Genomic DNA, 23,923 nt, shown 5'->3' with positions numbered 1-23,923 from the left:
CTTGGCTATGAGCTTTCTCTTGCATGTTGATCTTCTTCATAATCAATATTTGAATTTATTATCTGACATTCCAGGGATTTCATTTTGTTTAGGATCAGTTGTTAAAGAGTTGGTCAGTCCTTTTAAAAGGGTAACACTCTGTTTCTCATACTTTCAGTGTTATTTCTGTGGCTCTTTCTCATCTGGATGAACAATGGCAAAAAATCTGTATGTGTTCCTTTTATATAGACAGCCTGTATATTTAGGCTTTCCTGAGTGTTGGTTGTAGTAGTGATGCCATGGGGGTACAGGTCAGCTCACTGCTTCCTGTGGGGCTGGAGTGATGTGGGTCTTGGGAGGCTTATTTTGCACCTTAGTGGTGTGATGGTATCAGCAAATTACCTATTATGTTGTATTGTTCAACCTCCTCGTCAGCAGTAGTCAGCAGTAGTCTACTGGCTACTGCCAATGTGGATGGGTATTTACTTGATCCTTGCTTACTGGAAGAAGTGCTCTGTTGTCTCAGCAGTGAGCTGGTCTATGGAGTGCACTGTGGTCCGAACTCCCAGTTCAGCCCTGCAGAGGAGAGAACCAAGATGGGTAGGGTCAAACTGGGCAGATCCACCAATGGCAGGCACAGACACCAGGTCTGAGGCAGGGTCTGGTGTGCAGCCTCCAAATCCCAAAGATGTGCCTTGGCAAGACCTCCACTGCCTCAATTTCTCTGTTCAGGAAAGGGAGGGAAGGTTAAAGTCCTAATATAGAAGAGTGGGAGTTCCAGGTACATATCTGGGGATATGTCTGGGCATTGAGCAGAGAGAACACCACAGTAGCAAGAACTCTACCCCTGGGGGGAGAGATGGCTCAAGTTCCTACTCCACGTGATTGGGTGTGTTAGTGTGAGGAACACATGAGGTCTCGTCGCACAAGGTCTGCTGCACAGGGAGGGTAGGGCAGCTTAGGCTACCAATCCAGGTGTGTAGAAATGAGAACCGCCCGATCCTTGGTGCTTGTGAGGCACACCTCCCCAACAGACTAGAGGGGCAGGTTGAGGCCCCTCCAGCCACTTAGACTGCTTTCCCAGATGTATAGGAGTGGGAGCCCTTTTTTCCTCAGTGTTGCTGAAGCATGCTAACCTAACTTGTCAGGGAAGGATGCTGGAGCTCTTAGCAGTGGTGCTCGCTGAACAGTTCCAGGTTGCCAGACAGATGTTGGCTGCTGAACCCACAGTTCAAGAGAGATTACAGCTACAGCAATTTTCCCTCTGCTCAGGCTGCAGGTTCCAAAGCATGGAAGCAGAGGGAGGGGAAGTTTTGCAGGTTCTGAAGTGTGGAAAGGGACCTCCTGTCAAGTTAACTTTCTCTCCCACCCTTCCTAAAAAGGGAGAAACTTCTGCCATTTAGTCTGTTATTCTGGGTGTTTCTCAGTGGTACTGGTATTCCCCCCCTACCACCACCACTCAGAGGGACAGAGTGGGGCACCCAGGCAGTGACACACATAGACCATTTCTGGGTCACAGATTCGACCCTGGCTGATGGTCTCTCTTCCCAGGAGGAAACATGGGTTTTATGGGTTCCCGACCACTCCTGGTCTGTGGCTGAAATGAGCCCAGATCCAGCTTCAAACCATGAGGTTAACGCCACAATCCCTGCCCTGTTGCACCTCTGGGAGGTCCATCTCCTGCACCAAAGCAAGCACTCTTTTCTCTAGGCAGAAACTGAAATGCCTACAGCAGTCATTGTTGTTGAGACACTGGTCCTGGGTCAAAAACAATGCCTTCCTCACAAACTCAGATTTGCTAGAACACTTATGGCTTTACTGGGTGTCTTCTCCTCTCAGCAACTCTTAATCTCCCCCTGAGACAACTTTGGGGCCCAAGAGAAACAGGGTATTCTCCCATGGCCTGAGTCAAGCAGATCCCTGATTAGAAGGTATGTTTTTAGTACCATCACATGTTCTGGGGTCATACTCCCTTTTCTTTGGAGAGCATCATCACAGGGGCTGCTTGTCCACTTTCTCCTCCCTATGATCTGGGGTATCCTTTGTCATTCTGATGAATATCCATTTTTCTTCTCGAGTTGGGGTTCACCGTGTTGATCTTTCCACACTATTTTACTATGTTCAGATGGGTGAGGCACACTGAAAGCCTCTAATCTGCCATCTTGAAAACCCTCAACAATTATTTCTGAGTACACATTATGTGAAAGACTATTCTGGGTGCGGGGGACACAGCCAAGAATGGAGCAGACACCCTAGTTCTCATGGAGATTGCAGGCCATTGGAAAAGGCAGACTGTAGACATCGGGCACTGCATTGGCAGCAGATCATAAGGTCAAGTGCTTAAGGCATCTGTAATCAACTTCAGAATTTGATTCTCCTTCACCACTTCCTTGACAAGTAACCTCAGTAAATTGTTGCCTTCTCTAGGTCACGATTTCTACCATCTAACCCATCCTTAAATATTAAATATCCATCTTTAAACTAATGAATACAGCATTTTAGTGATGATTTGGTAAGATGTAATTGCATATATTATGATCATATCTATCACATACCAAGTGATTAAGAAAATTATATTATTCAGATTATTATCTTGTGGTTTTCTCTTACATATTTTGGCTAAATTCATGCTTTGTTTTTCTCCCATTCTAAACTGCTTACATTTGACAAATTTTACCCTTTTTTTTTTTTTTGAGTTGGAGTCTCACTCTGTCGCACAGACTGGAGTGCAGTGGCCACTCCCGGCCACCGCAGCCTCGACCTGCTGGGCTCCAGCAATCCTTCCACTTCAGCCTTCCAAGTAGCTGGAACTACAGGTGCGCGCTACCACGCCAGGCTAATTTTTTGATTTATTGTGGAGATGAGATCTTGCCAAGTTGCCCAGGCAGGTCTCGAACCCGCAGGCTCAGGCAATCCACTCACCTCAGCCTCCCAAAGGCACGGGATTACAGGCTGAGCCACCGAGCCCGACTGGGACAAGATTTTTCAAAACAGTTGGGGATATGCATGATCTGAAAGGTCAAAGGTCCAGAAAATCTAGGACATACCATCACCCATACTATTTTTTTAAAGATGTAGGGGATAATTCAGGATTAGGGACATAAGTAGTCACTGTACAAATTAAGTTTGGGCCTCCCTTTGGTCCCTTTCACCTCGTTTGAGACCAGATACCCTTATTGATATTATATGCTCCCCACCTTTCCTGGCAGTGTCCTGTTATTGCCAATCCCTTTCTTATAGTATTATGATAAATGTTCAGGGTCCACTTATGAGTGAGAACATGTGGTACTCACGTCTTTGTTTCTGAGATAGATCACCGAGTATGATAGACTCTAAATCCATCCAAGTTGCTGCAAAGTACATAATTTTGTCCTTTATGGCTGTGGTAATCCATTGTATATATGTACCACTTTTTTTTTATCCAGTTCACTTTTGATGGGCAGCACAATTGGTGCCATGTTTTTGCTATTTTGAATAGTCCTGCAATAAATGTGTGTGTACAGTTATCTTTTTTGAAGAATGATTTGAGTTCCTCCAGGTATATTCCCAGAAGTAAGAGCATACGGAAGGTCAATTTTTAGATCTTTTACAAATCGCCACACTGTTTTCCATAGAGGTTGTGCTAGTTTACACTCCCACCTGCAATGTAGAAGTGTTCCCTTTTCCCCACATCCTCTACAGCATCTGTTGTTTTTTGAGTTATTGATGATGGCCATCCTGACTGGAGTTAGGTGGCATCTCAGTGTAGTTTTGATTTGTATTTATTTGACGATTAATGAAGTCAAGCATTTTCTTCATGAATCTGTTGGCTGCTTGCATGTCTTCTTTTGAGAAGTGTCTATTCATATATTTTGCTAACTTTTCTTTTATATATTTTTTTCTGTATGGATAGATAGGTAGATAGATAGATAGGTAGGTAGGTAGGTAGATAGATAGATAGATAGATAGATAGATAGATAGATAGATAGATAGATAGACAGATAGATGTGGGGTACAATCCAAGGTTAGGTATACAAATATTTATTATGCATGTACCCTTGTTGATGAGATGTGGCCCCCGCCTCCCCAGCAGATCCTCACTACTGCCAATCCTTTTCTTTTTCTTTTTTTTTTTTTTTTTGAGTTGGAGTCTCACTCTGTCACCCAGACTAGAGTGCAGTGGCTGCTCCCGGCCACTGCAGCCTCGACCTGCTGGGCTCCGGCGATCCTTCCGCCTCAGCCTTCCAAGTAGCTGGAACTACAGACGCGCACTACCACACCCGGCTAATTTTTTTTATTTTTATTGTAGAGATGAGGTCTCGCTAAGCTGCCCAGGTGGGTCTCGAACCCGCGGGCTCAATCTACTCACCTCAGCCTCCCAAAGCACGGGATTACAGGTTGAGCCACCGAGCCCAGCCGCCAATCCTTTTCTTATAGTGTTATGATAATTGTTCAAGGTCTACTTTTAAGTGAGAACATGTGATACTCAGTCCTTTGATCCTGTGATAGGCTGCTCAGTATTACAGATTCTAAGTTCATCCAGGTTTCTGTGAAGTTCGTAATTTTTTCCTTCTTTATGACTGCGTAATATTCCATCATGTATTTGTACCACATTTTTTAAATCCAGTCCTCTTTTGATGGGCAGCAGGATTGGTTCCATGTTTTTCCTATTGTGAACAATGCTGCAATAAACATAAGTGTGCAGGTATCTTTTCATAGTGTGATTTGAGTTCCTCTAGGTATATTCCCAGGAGGGGGATTGAGAGGTCATATGGAAGGTTGATTTTTAAATCTTTTAGGAATATCTTGCTCACTTTTCAATAGCACTGTTTGATTTTTTTTTTCTTTCTGCATGTTTGAGTTCCTTATAGATCCAGGATATTAGGCCTTTGTCAGATGTAGAGTTTTCTCCCATTCTGTGGGCTGTCTCTCTGCTCTCTTGATGGTTTCTTTTACTTCACAGAAGATTTTCAGTTTGATGAGGTGCCACTTATCTGTCTTATCTGTTATAATGTGAGCATTTGGAGTTTTGATCTTGAATTGGTTGCCTATTCCAATTTCTGTAAGGATGTCTCCTGCATTTTCTAAGATTCTTAAAGATTGAGGTTTTACGTTTAGGTCTCTGATCCATTTAGAGTTGATTTTTGTGTCTGGGGATAGGTAGGGGTTCTTTTTCAATCTTTTGCATGTGGTCAGCCAGTTTTCCCGGTACCATTTATTGAATAGGTTCTCCTCTCCCCAGTGCTTATGGTGGAGGCTTTGTCCAAGATGAGTTGGTTGAGAACTTGAGGTTTTACTTCCAAAATCTCTATCCTGTTCCATTGGTCTATATGCCTGTTTTTATACCAATACCAGACTGTTTTGATTACTGTCGTTTTATAATACAGCTTAAAGTCTGGAAGTGTGATACCTCCCACTTTGTTTCTTTTCCAAATGTTTTTTGGCTATTCTTGGTCACTTAGGTTTCCATATAAATTTCCGTATTGTCATTTCCAGGTCTGAGGAGAATGATGTTGGTAACTTAATGGGTGTTGCATTGAATCTGTAGATTGCCTTTGGTAGAATGGACATCTTAACAATGTGGATTCTTCCAATTCATGAGCATGGAGTATATTTCCATTTGTTTGTGTCTCCTTGGATTTCTTTGAGCAGTGTTTTATAGTTTTTATCGTAAAGGTCTTTCACTTCTCTGGTTAGGAAGATGCCAAGGTATTAGTAGTAGTAGTAGTAGTAGTAGTAGTAGTATTTGCATTTATTTCGTACTCTGAGACTTACCAAAGCCCTTTTTCAGTGCAAGGAAGTTTTTGACAGATTCTCTTGGGTTTTCAAGGTGTAGGATCATATCATCAACAGAAAGGGATAACTTAACCTCCTCATTTCCTATTTGGATACCCCTGATTTCCTTCTCTTGTCTGACTGCTGTAGCTAGGACTTCCAACACTATGTTGAACAGGAGTGAGAGTGGGCAGCCTTGTCGTGTTCTGGTTTTCAGGGGAAATGCTTCCAATTTTTGTCCATATAATATGTTGATTGTGGATTTATTGTCGATGGCTCCTACTGTTTTGTGGTTCCCGCTATGCCTAGGTGCTCAAGGGTTTTTATCAAGAAGGGATGCTGGATTTTGTCAAAAGCTTTAATCGTGTGGTTCTTGTTTTCACATTTTTGAGGTATTAAATTACATTACATTTATGGCCGGTCTCGGTGGCTTAGCCTGTAATCCCGTGCTTTGGGAGGCCAAGGTGAATGAATCGCCTGACCCACCTGGGCAAGCCCCTCCTGGGCAACTTGAAGTAGACCTCATCTCTACAATAAATCAGAAAAATTAACCAGGCATGGTAGCGTGTGCCTGTAGTTCCAGCTACTTGGAAGGCTAAGGCAGAAGGATCGCTGGAGCCCAGCAGGTCGAGGCTGCGGTGGCCGGGAGCATGCCGCTGCACTCCAGTCTGGGTGACAGAGTGAGACTCCAACTCAAAAAAAAAAAAAATTACATTTACAGTCTTGCAGATGTTGAACCAGTCATGCATCCTGGAGATGAAGTTTCCATGGTCATGGTGGATGATTTTTGAGATTCGTTAGAATCTTGTTGAGAATTTTTGCATCTATGTTCATCAGGGAAATTGGCCTGTAGCTCTCTTTCTTTGTCGGGTCTTTACCCAATTTGGGTAGCAGTGTGATGTTAGCTTCATAAAATGATTTGGGGAGAGTTCCATCTTTCTCAATTGCCTGGAATACTTTCAATAGGATTGGTATCAGCTACTCCTTGTATGTTTTGTAGAATTCCACTGGAAGGTCATCTAGTCCAGGGCTTTTTTTTAATGTAGTTTTCTTATGATGAAATCAATTTCCTAGGTTGTTATTAGTCTACTTAAGGCCTTGGTTTCTTCTTGTTTCAACTGTGGGAGGTTGTGTGATGTCATAAAGTCCTCCATTCCATTTAGGTTTTCAGGTTTGTTTCCATACAGATGTGTATAGTAATCTCTGATCATCTTTTGTATTTTTTCAGGGTTAGTTGTGACTCAAATTTTTTGCATTTCTGATTGCTGTTATTTGGGCTTTTTCACTCTTTCTCTCTCTCTCTTTTTATTTATTTATTTATTTTTATCAGTCTGGCTAGGATTCATCCATCTTGTTTATCCTTTCAAAGAACCAGTTTTTTGTTTCACTGGTTTTTTTCTATGGTTTTTTTTTTTTTTCTTCTATGTCCCATATTTGGGCTTTTATTCAGGTGATCTGGATTCTTCTGCTGAAGTTAGAGTTTTGGTGGTCTTGCCTTTCCAGTTCCCTTTGGTGATTTGTTAGGCTGCTAACTTGTGATTTTTCTATTTCTCCCTCTTTGTACTGCTTTCATAACATCCCAGAGGTTTGGGTAAGATGTATCTTTGGTTTAATCTGTTCCCAGGAATCTTTTAATTAATGTTTTCATTTCCATGTTGACCCAGGAGCTTTTAAGCATCACGCTGTTTAGTGTACAAGCCTTTGTGGAGTTTGGGGGAATCTTGTTGGTAGTGATATTTATTTCTATTCCACTGTGATCTGAGATGTGTGGTAGTATTTCAATCTTATGAAATTTTTTATTCTTGATTTATGGCCAAGGATGTAACGGATCTTGGAGTGTGCCCCATATAGTGATGAGTAGAATGCATATTCTATGGTTGTTGGGTGGAGTGCTCTGTAGGTATCTATTAAGTCTGTTTGGTCAAGTGTCAAGTTGAGGTTCTGGATCTCCTTGCTTATTTTTTGCCTCAATCTTTTAAGGGTTGTTAGTGGAGTATTCAAGTCCACATCTATGATAGTGTTAGAGTCAATATCTTTTTTCAGTTTGCTTAGTAGCTACTTTATAAAAACTGGTGTTCCTGAGTTGGGTGCTTATACGTTTAGTATGGAAATTTCTTGTTGATAGATTGAACCTTTTATTATTATGTAGTGTCCTTCCATATCTTTTTAAATTTTTGATAGCTTAAATGTTGGTTTGTCTGACATTAAGATCACAACCCCTGTGTTCTTTTGTGTTCTGTTCATCTGAATTTGCTTTCCATCCTCTAACTTTGAGTCTGTGGGTGTTCTTTGTCATGAGATGTGTTTCCTGGAGGCAGCATATTGTTGGATCATTTTTTAAATCCAGGTTGTCATTCTATGTCTTTTCAATGGTGCATTGAGTCCATTCACATTCAGGCTGATAATTGAGATGTGAGAGTTTATCCCTGTCATGGGTCTCTTATAAAGTTTTTTTGTTGTTGTTTTTGTTTGTTTGTTTATGGGTTTTATTTTAATTTTGGGGTTGATATACATATGTGTTTTCAGTTTTGCAATCATGTGTTGATTCTCTGTTTTCCTGCATTTTTGAGAAGAGCATGGTCACTCTTTTCTTTCTTCTGTGCTTAATGGCTTAATAGTTTCTTAAGCATCTCCTATAGAACTGATCTGGAGGCAGCATAAACTCTTAGGGACTGCATATCTGGGAAGGATTTAATTGTCTATCACTGATGAAGCTTAACTTAGCTAGGTAGGAAACTCTTGATTGGAATTGTTTGTCTTTGAGAACTTTGAAAATTGGACTCCAGTTTCTTCTAGAACTTTGAAGATTGGACTCCAGTTTCCTCTAGCCCGTAGTGTTTCTGTAGATAGGTCTAATTGGTCTTCCCAGTAGGTAGTCTGACTTTTCTCTCTTGCTGTCTTTAGGATTTTTTTTTCTTTTTTTTAAATTTATTTTATTTTATTTATTTTTTTGAGTTAGAGTCTCACTCTGTCGCCCAGACTGGAGTGCAGTGGCCGCTCCCGGCCACCACAGCCTCGACCTGCTGGGCTCCGGCGATCCTTCCACCCCAGCCTTCTGAGTAGCCAGAATTACAGGCATGCGCTACCATGCCCAGCTGATTTTTTTAATTTATTGTAGAGATGAGGTCTCGCCAAGTTGCCCAGGTGGGTCTCGAACCCATGGGCTCAGGCAATCCACTCACCTCAGCCTCCCAAAGCACAGGATTACAGGCTGAGCCACCAAGCCCAGCTAGGATTTTTTTTTCTTTTATACCTACTTTGTGTAAGCAAATTACTATGTGTCTAGGAATTGGTCTTCTCATTTTATGCTTTGCAGGGGGCCTCTGAATCTCTTGTGTTTGGATGGCCATGTCTCTGATGAGATGTGAGAAGTTTTCTTGGATGATCTCATGGAATATTTGTTCCAGGGTATTCTCAGTCTCCTTTTATACTTCAGTGATATCAGTTAGGTATAAGTTCAACCTCTTAATATAAATGCACATCTCTTGAAGGTTTTGTTCTGTCTTTTTAAGCTTCCTTTCTATGTGTGTAACAGATTGGGTTGCTTCCATATTTTGGTCTTCAAGCTCTGAGATTCTTTCTTCTGTTTGGTTAATTCTGCTTTCTATGCTTGTCAGTTTATTGTTTGTTTCATTGACCACATTCTTTATGGCTAGCATCTCTATAATTAATTCTTTCATGTTCTCATCTTGCTTATCTTTGTTCTTATTCATCTTCTCCAACCATTCCTTTATCTCTGTATTTGTGGTCTGGGACCAGTGAGTCTGCACACTCTTCATTGTTTGAGTTCCAAAGTCTGTATTCTCCAGCACTGTCTTTCTAGGGCTTTCTGGGTTACCTGTGTTTTGTTTTGGTTTTTTTTTTTTTTTTTTTTACTGATTTCTCTTCATTCGTGATGGATTTTACTTTTCTCTTTACTTCTGTGAGAAGAGGGAATAGTTTTCACTTCTGTTTGCTTAATAGCCTATTCTTCCTTAGGTAAAGCCTCCAGATTAGTTCAATTTTGAAGCCAGGTTAGGGTGGGGAGCTGTGCTGTCCTTTTGCAGCTTCGCGATTTGGATTAGGTGTATTGTGGGATGCTAAAATTCAAAAACTTTCTACACAACACAGTGTTCACTGATTGGGGTGTGGACCCTGAGACTCACGTCTCACAATCTCACAGTATGTCCATGCAACGGGGACATATATTCCCTAGGTACGAAATAACATAAAGGAGTGGGGGGAAGAACTGAGAAAGACAGAAAGGAAAAGAAAAGGCAACAAAAGGAAAGAAGTAAAACAATAAACAAACAGACCAACAAACCGGTAGAAAAGAGGAGGGGAAAAGAGGAAAAAAGCTAAAACCACCAATATGAAGACATGTTTGCATTCGTTTATGTGGGGAAAAAAAGAAGTGGAAGGAATAAAACAAAATGAAATACACATGCATCCAGTAAACTAGAGAGAGAGCAGAGAAAAACTTTAGAAATTGAAAGAGAAATAATACAAGAGCACACACCAAGAAAACCCCAGAAAGACCAAAGCACTTTTGTAATCCTTGAGTGCCCTCTTGTGGCAGTTTATGAAACTTCGCGTTCCTCATCCGTGTCACCCACACACCACTGATCTCGGCTCGCAGCAGAGGGGAAGGGCTCTGACCTCTAGACCTGCCCCCCTGCTCACCGTGCTACAAACGACCCCCAACAGATCTGCCTGTGTTCAGCCCTCTCTGCGTGCACTGATCAGGTCGCTCACGGCCTGCGTCACACGGGGAGGGGAGCTGGATCGGCTTAAAACTCACCCCTCCCATCCACTGCAGGCTGGGTTCTGTGTCTCCGGTGGCAGCCATCGTCCTGCAGGTGTTCCAGCGAGGGGGATGGAGCCACTGGATCTCCTCAACGGGCCTGTCCCTCTGCGGATACTGCATCCAGGGTATCCTCGCTGGGTTGACAGTGATCAACCTCAGAGAGGTGCTGAATTCACCCCTCAGTCTCCAGGTTTAGCTCCGCTGTTCACATGGGCAGGCCAGAGCCTGTCTCCACCTGGGTAGCAGGACAAAGGGAGTGGGAGCATCTCTGGGTCTTGTCCTCCACTGGGAATCAGTGACTAGTTCCTCTGGGTGTATTTTTTCTGCAGTCCCCGCGGCCACCGTCCGACCTGGCGCTGGAGGCTGTGCAGGGAGGCAGCACCGGCAGCAGCTTTCGAGGCTTTCTTCCAGGTAGGGTTGCAGAGATGGTGCCTAACTCTGGGTTGCGGATTGCACTGGGAGCTCAAGCCACTTGTTCCCGTGTCCCCACTCCGACACTCACACGCTCACTTGTCCACACACTTACCTGCACCTGCATCCCGACACACCCTCATCCACAGGGAGACTCACACACTCTAACGGAGTCCATCGCCCTCTTGGAATCCCCCCATCTATTCCACTTCCTATACCCACTTTCAAAGTTCATTGAGAGCTGGGCTCCGTGGCTCAGCCTGTAATCTCGCGCTCTGGGAGGCCGAGGTGAGAGGATTGCCTGATCCCACAGGTTTGAGACCAACCTGGGCAAATTGGTGAGACCCCATCTCTACAATAAATCAGAAAATCAGTCGAACATGGAGGCCCGTGCCTGTAGTTCCAGCTACTTGGAAGGCTGAGGTGGAAGGATCGCCGGAGCCCAGCAGGTCCAGGCTGTGGTGGCCGGGAGTGGCCACTGCACTCCAGTCTGGGCGACGGAGTGAGACTCCAACTCAAAAAAAAAAAAAAAAAGATTAATAAAAGAAAAGGGCTACCTGCTATAGAAACATTTGATGAATATCTTACTGAATGAGAAATCTCTTCTGACATATAAAGGAGCCTGGTGAAGGTTAAAAAATAAGTAATGTGGGCTGGACTCGGGGGCTCAGCCTGTAATCCCAGGACTGTGGGAGGCTGAGGAGAGTGGATTGCCTGAGTTTGTGGGTGTGAGACCAACGCAGGAAACTTGGCGAGCCCTCGTCTCTACGATACATAAAAAATTAGCCAGGTGTGGTAGCAGGTGCCTATAGTTCCGGCTACTCGGAAGGCTGAGGCAAAAGGATCATGGAGCCCTGCAGGCTGGTGCTGGGTGGCGGTGAGTGTGCCACTGCAGCCCAGCCAGGGCAACAGAGTGAAAAACCAACTCAAAAAAAAAAAAAAAAAAAAAAAATATATATATATATATATATATATCCCTTCTGACTTAGAATCAGATTAAAAAAATAAGTAATGTGGGCCAAGCTCAGTGGCTCAGCCTGTAATCCCAGCACTTTTGGGTTCGGGACCAGCCAGGGAACTTGGTGAGACCACATCTCTACAATAAATCAAAAAAAATTAGCTCGGTGTGGTGGTGCACGCCTGTAGTTCTGGCTACTTGGAAGGCTGAGGTGGAAGGGTCGCCTGAACTCAGCAGGCCAAGGCTGGGGTGGCCATGAGCATGCCACTCACTGGGCAGTGGAGCAAGACTCCAACTAAAAAATAATAAATAAATAATGTTTCGAGACAAGGGAAGAAGATGTACACATCCATGAAATGAGAAAGAACAGAGAATATCGGCATGGTGTGCCCTAAGGATGGAGCATAGAGTCTAAAGCTCAAGATGCTTGTCCCACTGGTTTTTTTTGGGGGGGGGGGTTGGTTTTTTTTTTTTTTTTGAGTTGGAGTCTCACTCTGTTGCCCAGACTGGAGTGCAGTGGTCGCTCCGGCCACCGCAGCCTCATCCTATTGGGCTCCAGCGATCCTTCCGCCTCAGCCTTCCAAGTAGCTGGAACTGCAGGCATGCGCTACCATGCCCAGCTAGTTTTTTTCTTTTTTATTTATTGTAGCGATGAGGTCTCGCTAAGTTGCCCAGGAGGGTCTCGAACCCTTGGGCTCAGGCAATCCACTCACCTCAGCCTCCCAAAGGCGCGGGATTACAGGCTGAGCCACCGAGCCCGGCTTGTCCCACTTTAATTGCTACCATGTTCCCACTCCTTTTGCCCCTCTTCCTATTTGTTTTGTTTCTCATTAAAACTGCTCTGAAAGGAGTTCATTGACTTTGCCTCTCTCTCTCTGTCTCTCTCTCTCTCACACACACACACACACATGCACGCATACACAGAACAAATCAGTATTTTCATTTCAGCAAAATCCTCCAGTGATTCACATGCACGTTAAAGTTGGGGAAGTCCTCAACTCATCTGCCTGCTTGGTCTAAATAAAAAATCACGGGTTGTACCTCACCCCCTGCTCTCTCATGGCCACCCTGACCTCCTATTTTTATCATAGCACACATTCCTCTAAGAACTAGACAAGCTGATGCTTTGATGAAATGTTTGCCCAGGAAGGTTCTAGTCTCTTGAGAAGTGATGTGATGATGTGAAATTGTAAAGAAAAGCATTTAGATGTTCTTCCATTCTATCTCCCAAACTGACTTTCTCTCCCATCCTTTCTTTTTTTTTTTAGCATTGTTGTATTTTATATAAAGTTTAATGTCTTCATTTCTAAGCTTTTGTTGTTTTTTTTGAGTCGGAGTCTCACCCTGTTGCCCAAGCTGGAAGTGCAGTGGCACGATCATAGCCACCACAGCCTCGATATGCTGGGCTCAGGCGATTCTTCTGCCTCGGTAGAATTCAAGTAGCCAGAATTACAGGTGTACACCACCACATTCTGCTAATATTTTGCTTTATTATAGAGATGAGAATCTCACCAAGTTGCCCAGGTTGGTCTCCATCCCCTGGGTTCAGGCTACACTTTCATCTCTGCTTCCCCCAAAGTGCTGGAATTACTGTCAGGAGCCACTGCCCCCGGTCCATTTCCTTTTTCTTTTTTGAGACCAGCCTGGGCAACTTGGTGAGACCTCATCTCTATAAAAAATCAAAAAATTAGCTGGGAGTGGTGGTACATGCCTGTAGTTCCAGCTACTTAGAAGGCTGAGGTGGAAGGATCACCTGAGCCCAACAGGTCAAGGCTGTAGTGACTGTGAGCTGCCTGCCACTGCACTCCAGCCTGGGTGACAAAGTGAGACTCTGACTCAAACAAAGAAAAAAATACAAATTTAGACAAATACTGCACACTCGAAAATTCTAATCTGCACAGATACCTGCAGTATCAAACAGGAACAAAAATAGCTAAATCCACACAAAGACATTCATCTATTCAACACATATTTACTGAGTGCCTACTATATGTCAGGTAAGGTTTTGAGTAGTGGGGATATAGCAAGGAAACAAGTTCCTACTTTCATGGGGCTGAAACTTGGGGTGCCATAAATATACAAACAATTCAAGATAGTGAGAAAGAGCTAAGAAAATAATAAAAAGTGTTCATGTGAATAGATTTTTTTAAAATTTATTTATTTTGAGTTGGAGCCTCACTCTTGTTGCCCAAGCGGGAGTGCAGTGGCACACTCACGGCCACCGCAGCCTCGACCTGCTGGGCTTAGGCAGTCCTTCTACCTCAGCTTTCCAGGTAGGTGGAACTGCAGATACACGCCACCACGCCCGGCTATGATGTTTATTTTTAAAATGTCAAGAGCATGTCAAGGTAGAAGCTGAGAATTCTCTGCAATGAATGAGCATAGCTGTTCTGAACTAGCATTACGAGTCCAATATGGGTTAGCACAAAACCAAAAAATAAAATTTAAAAAACCACTGGAAGCCAGGACCTCCATAGAGACGAGGATGCAGATGGAATCGTGTAAAGATATTTTCCTTAGTTACTCTTAGAAGTGGCACGCTCTGGAGTTATAGTTCTGTGCGTGCCAATGCTCTGGTTAGTGCTTAGTACATTGTAAACAGGAGCTTTCTCAACAATTTTTTTGTCACCTTATAAAATCTGGAATTAAAATAGCCCTAGTCCCTATGGGAAGTTTCTGCTGGCACCTGAAGAGGATAGAACTAAGTGACGGCTATGGCTGCAGTCATAGACGTGGAGGAGACAAATCCCAGTAAGCAGCCCCTTCCACACAATGGTGTCTGAACAAAGACAGGCTCTACTGTCCATCGCGTCTTTGTCAGTTTATCACCCACTTTGTAACCTTCTCCTATGCAGTCTTTGGCTTACGATGTGTTCACAGTACATTAGAAACTCTGAAGTCTCCAGGGTCCTAGAAGAACTGAAGGTGAGCTTACCTTATTTCCAACTTTCCCATGAGTCCACTTCCTGCTGCACAGCAAGGCTGATGTGTATCCATCCTTTAAACTCCTGAGGGCAGAATTTTATGTATATTTTGCCACCATTCAATAAAAAAGAAGATGAAGAAGAAGAGAAGAAGGAGAAGGAAACGTAGGAACAACAGCAACAGAGATATCAAGGACAACAACAGCCACCACCTGTATTTCTATATGGAAAAAATTGAAAATTCCCAGCTGGGTGCAATGGCACGCACCTGTAATCTTAGCACTTTGGGAGGCTGAGGCGGGAGAATCGCTTAGGTCCAGGAGTTCAAGACCAGCCTGGGTAACATAGCAAGACTTCATCTCTACAAAAAATAAAATAAAATAAAAATTAGCCAGGAGTGATGGCGTGTGCCTGTAGTCCTGTACTCGGGAGACTGAGTCAGGAGAATTGAATGAAACCAGCAGCTCAAGGCTACAGTGAGCTATGATTGCACCACTGCACTCCATCTTGGGTTACAGAGTAAAACCTGTCTCTAAAAAAAAAAAAAAAAAATTAAAAAAAGAAAATGTGTTGCCACTCTGTTTTCATCATTCTGATCCCCCTCTCCCCTCTTCCCTTATTTATTTTCATTGGTTTGTGACGCTGATACTTCTGCAAAGGAACTGGAATAAATATTAATATTAATAAATATTAACTTGAAAGATCATTGATATCAAAGTCCCCATGACCGAAGGATTAATTAATATTATATTTTCTCTCTTCTCTCTTTTTCTCTCCCCATCTCCCTTCATCTTCCTTTTCTTCCCACTCCCACACTCACACTTGATAGTGTTCAGATAGGTGGATAATTTTGCTAACTTTGGAACCACTCTAATACATCTTTTAATAATCCAAGGTAAACAGAATCATAAAACTAGTATAAACTCCTAGAGAGGATCAATTCTGTTACACTGTGAGTGGATCAAATTCCATATATTCATAGTAATTTTACACTAGGAAACTAGAGAAATGGTCAGTTCTGTGCGGCAAAATGCTGTCAAAATAGAAGAAACGAAAGATTGCTGAGGAAAAAAATAGTGACCTCTCAATTCTCTCCCTAGGGATTTGGAAATTCCAAGTATGGTGTATTTTTCAGAGTGTTTCAAAAAGAACAGCTGATATCTAAACAATCTGAGGAAAATCTGTGCCCAATTATTTCTGTGGTCGTTTGTGGTTTGTTATGACATTCTCCAATCGACTTACTGTTTCATGAACCAACCGACCCAGGCTGCTTGCTAGAGTTTCTGGAGTGCCTGCCCTACATGCTTCAAGCTTTCCTTTAGACTATAAGGAAAAACAAGTTTCTTGGGTTCCTTAGGCCCAATCATCCCCAACAACACTGAGACCATGCCACTCTTCTCAAGGGCTTGTTATAAATGAGCCATGAGGCCAGCCTTCATCCTGACCTTCATTTGTCTTGCTGCAGTCATTCTGGAGCCCTGGTGGTCGATCGCATCCTGTCCGGTGTTCCTTCAGATCACACTGAATCCTTGTTTTGGCATATGCTCAGAAAAGGTCAAATCAGGATAATGCACTACTGGCTTAACTGTCCCACCCACCTTCTGGAATTTGTTTTTAGATTCTACCTCCGTTATTCTGGGAAGGGGAGGAAAAAACAGAAAGTCTTTTCTCCATCTAGGCCTTCCCTCAAAACAGTAACAAGAGGCCAGGCTCGGTGGCTCAGCCTGTAGTCCCAGCACTTTGGGAGGCCAAGGTGAGCGGATTACCTGAGCCCGCGGGTTCGAGTCCCGCCCGGGCAACTTGGAGAGACCTCATCTCTACAATAAATCAAAAAATTAGCCGGGTGTGGTAGTGCGCGCCTGTAGTTCTAGTTACTTGGAAGGCTGAGGCGGAAGGAAGGCTGGTCGGAGCCCAGCAGGTCGAGGTTGCGGTGGCTGGGAGCAGGCTACTGCCCTCCAGTCTGGGTGACAGAGTGAGACTCCAACTCAAAAAAAAAAAAAAAAAAACCAAAGGAAAAAAAAAACAGCAACAAGAGCCGGGAAAACCATGTGGAGGAGGTATTTCTACCTCATTTTTACAGAAGAGAAGTTTGAGAATCAGAGTGATGATTATGGAACAGCATACCACAAACTGTCTTAGAACCTGGATTCTGGACTCGGTCGTGAACAAAATCAAATTCTAGCTCCATCCCTCACCAGCTGTGCGACATTCAGCCAGTTACTTAAACTCCTCTGCTTCTGTTTTCTCGTTTATAAAATACATATAACTAATAATACATATTCCATTGAATGGCAGTGAGGAAGAAAGGAGGTCATTTCTACAAAGTACTGAACATAATACGTGGCACATAGAGAGGACTGATTAATGTTAGCTGTTATGACAATGATTATGATTGTTGTGATCATTAAAAGACGTACTATCTCTTAGCTGTTGCAAAGCTAGTGTACTTCTATAACAATCAAAATGCTGTGTATTAGTCATGTTGCAATGACAAACAGCCCCCAGTGTCTCAGTGGTTTACTACAAAGAATATTTCCTCCCTCTTAGGCCTTGATCCTCCTGAGCCAGCTGCAGTGCACATCTGTATCATCTTGTGCCACCCAAGTGGGGAAAGCTCCACCTCTAGACTACTGCCTAGAGTTGTGCCCGAGAGAAAGAAGAATGGAGAAAGCCCAGACTGTCTTTCAAACCTTCTTCCCAGAAATAGCATGTGCCACTCCACTCATATTCCACTGGCCAAGGCAAGCCCAGCATGGATAGCCTGAGGAAGTATAAGGCTCCAGCTTGGATTGGGCTAACTAATAGATCCACCACAATGGAAGAGCCGAGATCAAAGTTCTCAGGCCCTTTCTACCATGCCATTTTCCCCTTCTATAAATTGAAGTTTATGGGCTTTTCTGAAAAGTTAAGTTTGTGATAACAAAATATAAACGTTTCAGAAAAAAACTGGGAATCTTGGCTCTTTTCTTGCTTGTTGCCCTTTTCATAAATTTACAGAGATGGTATTTTTCCATCATGCAAAGAAGATGAAGTAACCAGAGACAGCAGTATACAGGTCTGTAGAAGCCTTGTCGCCCTCCTGGGTTCCTTGCTGTTTGTGGGGAGGAGGTGGTTCTTCCATTGTGGTGGATCTATGAGTTTCTTTCTACACACCACAGGCTGACGTTGTCTGAGACAGATGGTAAAGGGACACTCGTTCATTAAAGTCATTTTCCTTCTCATAACTTAAGATCCCCCCCCCCCACAGAGAAAGATTGGCAAGATCATCAGCCCTATCCTTTTATTTCTGGTTTTTCTGGAATCTGTGGAGGGGGAGGGGTTCAAATTATTTCGTGACTATTTAATTTTTTGGCATATAAAAACTATATATAATTCAGATATACAACTTCAGGTTTTGACATACATTGTGAAATGATCACCACATTTGGGCTAATTAATATGTCTATCACCTCTACATAGTTAGCATTTGTATACCCTTTCACTGACATTATCTGCTGCCCAAACCTCGGACCACCACCATCCTACTCTCTGCACCTATGAGTTTGACTGTTTTTGTATCCACAAAAAATGAGATCATGCAGTATTTCTTTTTCTGTCTCTTGCTTCTTTTGCCTAGCATGTCCTCCATCTCCAACCATGTTGTCACAAATGGCAGGATTTCCTTCTTTTTTTTAAGGCTGAATAAAATTTTATTGCATTATATTCACCCATTATGCATATGCCACATTTCCTATGTCCATCCATCTGCTGATGGGCACTTAGGTTATTTCTATATCTTGAACATGCAGCAATGAACATGAAAGTGCAGAACATGGGAACTCAGATCCCTTCACGATCCTGTTTTCAGTTCCTCTGTATATAGACCCAAAAGTGGGATTGCTGGATCATATGGTACAGTGTGTTCAGAGACCACCACCCCCCTCGCCACCCAGTGGATGCCTAAAACTGTGGATAATATGTGTGTGTATATGCGAGGGGGGAACAAAAAAATAAAAGAGAATTATTTTTTGGAGGGCGAGCCCCGTATAGTACAGGCTTCTCCTGCTAGGTAAGTGTTCCAGGAACCCATCAACATCAGTGAACCAGCTAGCATTGTTGTGAGAGGCTGCGTTCTGTTTCAGTGAATTTTTTTTTTTTTTTTTTTGGAAATTCTTTCAACACATGAGACCATTTCACGGTGGATAGTTTACCAGCCCACATCACGTTGAGTGTTTAGCAGATTTTTTTTACCAAAAAGGGCATGAGCTCATGCCCCAAACTTTCTATTTACACAATCTCGCCCCAAGCGACTATTTTTGGTTTCCCCAGATGAAAAAAAGTCCTCAAAGGGAAACATTTTGCTGAGGTGGAAGAGGTGAAACAAAAAACAGCAGAAGCACTAAGAGGCATCAAAATGAATGAGTTCAAAAACTGTTTTAAGCAATGGAAACAAGCGTCACGATAGGTGTATTGCATCAAACGGAAAGTACTTTGAAGGCGACTGAAGTTTAAACATGTAAGTCTAAACACACAGTTATTTATAAATTAATTCCAGGGTTTTTTTTGGTCCTACAGGTCCTATACATATATAGCTATAATAGAGTTTAACTTATAGTTAGGCAAAATAAAAGATTAACAACAATAGATAACAATAAAGTGAAACAATTTTAATGATACACTATAATAAAAATTATGTAAGTGTGATGTCTCTCTCTTTCTCAGAATATCTTACTGCGTTTTACTCACGCTTCTTCTTGTGATCTGTTGATCTGATAACCAAGTCAGCTACAAAGTGACTAATGGGCAAGTGGCATATACAGGGTGAATATGCTGAACAGAAAGATGATTCACATTCAACGCAGGATGGTGTGAGGTTTTTTTCATGCTACTCAGAACAGTGTGTAACTTAAAATTTATGAATTGTTCAATTCTGGAACTTTCTATTTAATATTTTTGTACTGTGGTTGACCATGGGTAACTGAAACTAAAGGAGGCAGAACTCTGAATAACGGGGAACTATTGTAGTTTTATTTTTAATTTTTTGAGGAACCTTCATACTGTGCCATTATGGCTATATTAATTTACATTCTCACCAGCAGCGTTCAAGGGTTCACTTTTCTCTACATCCTCATCAACACTTGTTACCTTTTGCCTTTTTGAGAATAGCCATCCTAACAGGTATGAGGTGGTACATTATTATGGTTTTGATTTGCATTTCTCTAATGATTGATGCTGAGAAACTTTTCGTTTGCCTGTTAACCATCTGAATTTCTTCTTTTGAGAAGTGTCTATTTTTGTCCTTTGCCCATTTTTTAATTGAGTTATTTGTAATTTTTGGTATTGTATTATATGACTTTTTAAATGTATTTTGTATATTATCCTTTTATCAGATATATAGTTGGTAAATATTGTTTCCCATTTCAAAGGTTGCCTTTTGTTTTGTTGATTGTTTCCTTTGCTGAGCAAAAGCTTTTACCCTGATATAATGCTGTGTGTCTATTTTTGCTTTTGTTTTCTGTACTATTAGTGTCAGATTCAGAAAATTATTTCCAAGACCAACCTCAAGAAGTTTTCCTCTATGTTTTCTTCTTAGAGTTTTACAGTTTTAAGTTTTGTGTTTATGTCTTTAATCTATTTTGAGGTTTGGGGTTTTTTTTTCATATGCTGTGAGATGAGGTCCTATTTCTTTGCACATGGATATCCAGTTTTCCCTGCACCATTTGTTGAAGAGATTATTCTTTCCTCCATTGTGTGTGCTCTTGGCACCCTTGTTAAAAATCAGCTGATCATACATTTATGGGTTTATTTCTGGGTTCTCTATTTTGTTCCTTTGGTCTATATGTCTGTTTTTCTGTCAGTTTTTAGTATTGTAATTTTGTAATATAATTTAAAGTCAGGAAGTGTGATGCCACTTTCCTCAAGATTACTTGGGCCATTTGGGATCTTTTGCAGTTCCATTTGAATTTTAGGATTATTTTTTCTATTCTAATGAAGAATACAGGTGGTATTCTAATAGGGATTGCATTGAATCCACAGATCACTTTAGGTTATATAGGTATTTTGATAACATAAATTATTCTAATATGATGTCTTTCCATTTATTTGTACCTATTTAAATTTCCTTAATCAATCTTTTATCATTTGCAGTATACAGGTCTTCTACCTTTTTGGTAAGTTAATTCCTAAGTATTTTATTTTACTTTTTGTTGCTAAAGTAAATGCAACTATTTTCCTAATTTTTCAGATAACTCAATGTTGGTTTATAGAAACATCACTGATGTTTCTATAGCATCTTGAAACATTACTGAATTCATGAATTAGTTCTAACAGCAGTAGAGAGGGTCCCTAGAGTTTTTTTAACATATATTAGCAGGTCATCTGCAAAAAGAAATAACTTTACTTCTTTTTTTCCAATTTGAATAAATACTATTTCCCATTTCCTTGCCCAACTGCTTAAGCTAAGATTTCCAGAATTATAGTGGCACGAACAGGCATCCTTTCTTTGTTCAGTTTATTAGAGGGAAAGTTTTTCATTTTTCTCCATTGATAATGATGTTAGCTGTGCATTTTTCACATGGCCTTGATTGTGTTGAGCTAAGTTCCTCCGATACCTATTTTGTTCAGTGTTTTTATCAAAGAAGAATGTTTAATTTTGTCAAATGCTTTTTCTGCATCTGTTGAAATGATCATACGGATTTTGTCTTTTATTCTGTCAGTGTGATGTATCACATTGGTTGATTTTTCAGTTATTGAACCATCTTGGCATCCCAGAGATAAATCCCACTTGATCATTGTATGATTCTTTTTTTTTTTTGAGTTGGAGTCTCACTCGGTCGCCCAGTCTGGAGTGCAGTGGCCGCTGCTGGCCACCGCAGCCTCGACCTGCTGGGCTCCGGCGATCCTTCCGCCTCAGCCTTCTGAGTAGCCGGAATTACAGGCGCACGCTACCACGCCCGGCTGATTTTTTTTTGGTTTATTGTAGAGATGAGGTCTCGCTGCCCAGGTGAGTCTCGAACCCGCGGGCTCAGGCAATCCACCCACCTCAGCCTCCCAAAGGAGTGGGATTACAGGCTGAGCCACCGAGCCTGGCCGTATGATTCTTTAATGGGTTGTAAAATTTGGTTTGCTAATATTTTATTGGGGATTTTTATATCTATGTTCAAGAATATTAGCCTGTAGCTTTCTCTTCTTGATAGTATTTGTCTGGTTTTGGAACTGGGTAATCTGACTTCATAAAATAATTTTTGGAATGTACCTTAATTTCTATATTTTAGAAGAGCTTAAGATGAGTTGGTATTAATTCTTCTTTCAATGTTTAGAATTCACCTCTGAAGCCATCTGGTTCTTGACTTTTCTTTGTTGGAAGGTTTTTGATTACTGATTTAATCTTGTTGTTGCTGGTCTGTTCAGACTTTCTATTTCTTCTTGACTCAGCCTTGGTAAGCTATATGCTTCTAGAAATTTAATAGTTTCTTCCAGGTTATCCAATTAATTGGTATATAATTGCTTATAATTGCCCCTTATGATCCTTTTGATTTCTGTGTTATCAGTTGCAATGTCTTCTCTTTCATTTATAATTTTATTTACTTAAGTCCTTTTTTATTGGATAGTCTAAAGGTTTGTAAATTTTGTCTTTTAAAAAAACAACTCTTAGTTCTGTTAGTTTCATTGATCATTTCTGTTGTCTTGTTCTTTATTTTATTTATTTCTGTTCTGATCTTTATTATTTTATTTTTTTCTGCTAACCTTTAGTTTAGTTTGTTCTTCTTCTAGTTCCTTGAGTTGTAAAGTTAGGTTGTTTCATTAACACTTTCTTTTTTAATGTAGATATTTAATGCTATTAACTTTTCTTTTAGTACTACTTTTGCTGCATCCCATGAGCTTTGGTAAATTGTACTTTCCTTTTTATCTTAAGATATTACTGAAATTCTCTTTTGATTTCCTCTTTTGCCCTATCATTGTTCAAGAGTGTGTTGCTCTGTTTCTGCTTGTTTGTGAATTTTCCTGTTTTCTTCCTGTTACTGAGTGCTGGTTTTATTACACTGTGGTCAAAGAAGATACTTGGTATTATTTCAATCTTCTTAAATCTGGTAAAACTTGTTTTGTGGCCTCATATGTGATCTATCTTACAGAATGTTTCATGTGTACTTGAAAAGAATGTGTATTCTGCTCTTTTGAAAGAAAGTTCTGTTCAGGTCTGTTACTTACCACTGGCATTTGGTTATCATTTGGTTACCATTGGCATGCTTGGTTACTATTTGCATGGAATATAATTTCCCATCACTTTGCTTTCAGTTTATTTGTGTCCTTATATCTTAAATCTAAAGTGAGTCTCTAATAGACAGCCTATGAGAATCTTGGGGCTTTTTGTTGTTGTTGTTCATTTATTTTAATGCAATCAGCAACTCTATGCCTTTTGTTTAAGGACTTTAATTCATTTACATTTAAAGTGATTGTCGATAGGTAAGGACTTTCTATTGCCATTTTGTTGATCATTTTCTGGTTTGCTGTTCTTTTATTCCTTCCTTCCTCCTTTGTTCCTTTTTTTGTTATTTAAAATTTTTTGGTTTTAGTGATTTGATTGGATTCATTTCTTTTTATCTTTTGTGTACCTGCTTTATATGTTTTTCATTTATAGTTACCATGAGGTTTGTATAAATCATCTTGTAGTTACCATGAGGTTTGTATAAATCATCTTGTAACCGACTATTTTAATTTGTTAACAGCTCAAGCTCAACTGCATACACAAACTCTGAATTTAACTTCTCCCCCACCACTACACATTGTTAAAATCAGAGTTTATTTTTTATTGTAAAACCATTACCAAATTTTTGCGGTTTGTTATTCTTAATACTTCTCGTAACTTTTATATTAGGGTTATGAGTTTTGCATATCACCATTACAGTGTTATATTATTCTGTATTTGACTATATAATTACCTCTGCCTGTGAGATTTATACTCTCTGATGCTTTCTTTTTTTGATTTTTGGTATGCTTTCTTTTTTTTTTTTTTTTTTTTGTGGTGCAGCACCTTGGGGCTAGGGCTTGGAGCAGAGCGCCTAGGCCTTGGTGGGGCGGGACTGGGGCGGAGCCTTGGGGGCGGGGCCTTGGGGCAGTGGAGGAGGGCTTTGG

This window comes from Carlito syrichta, unplaced genomic scaffold (genome assembly GCF_000164805.1).
Source record: "Carlito syrichta isolate Samal-C Ts95f unplaced genomic scaffold, Tarsius_syrichta-2.0.1 Scaffold316420, whole genome shotgun sequence".
Taxonomy (NCBI): Eukaryota; Metazoa; Chordata; class Mammalia; order Primates; family Tarsiidae; genus Carlito; species Carlito syrichta.
The sequence above is the reverse complement of the archived record's forward strand: the minus strand, read 5'-3'. Positions refer to the sequence as shown.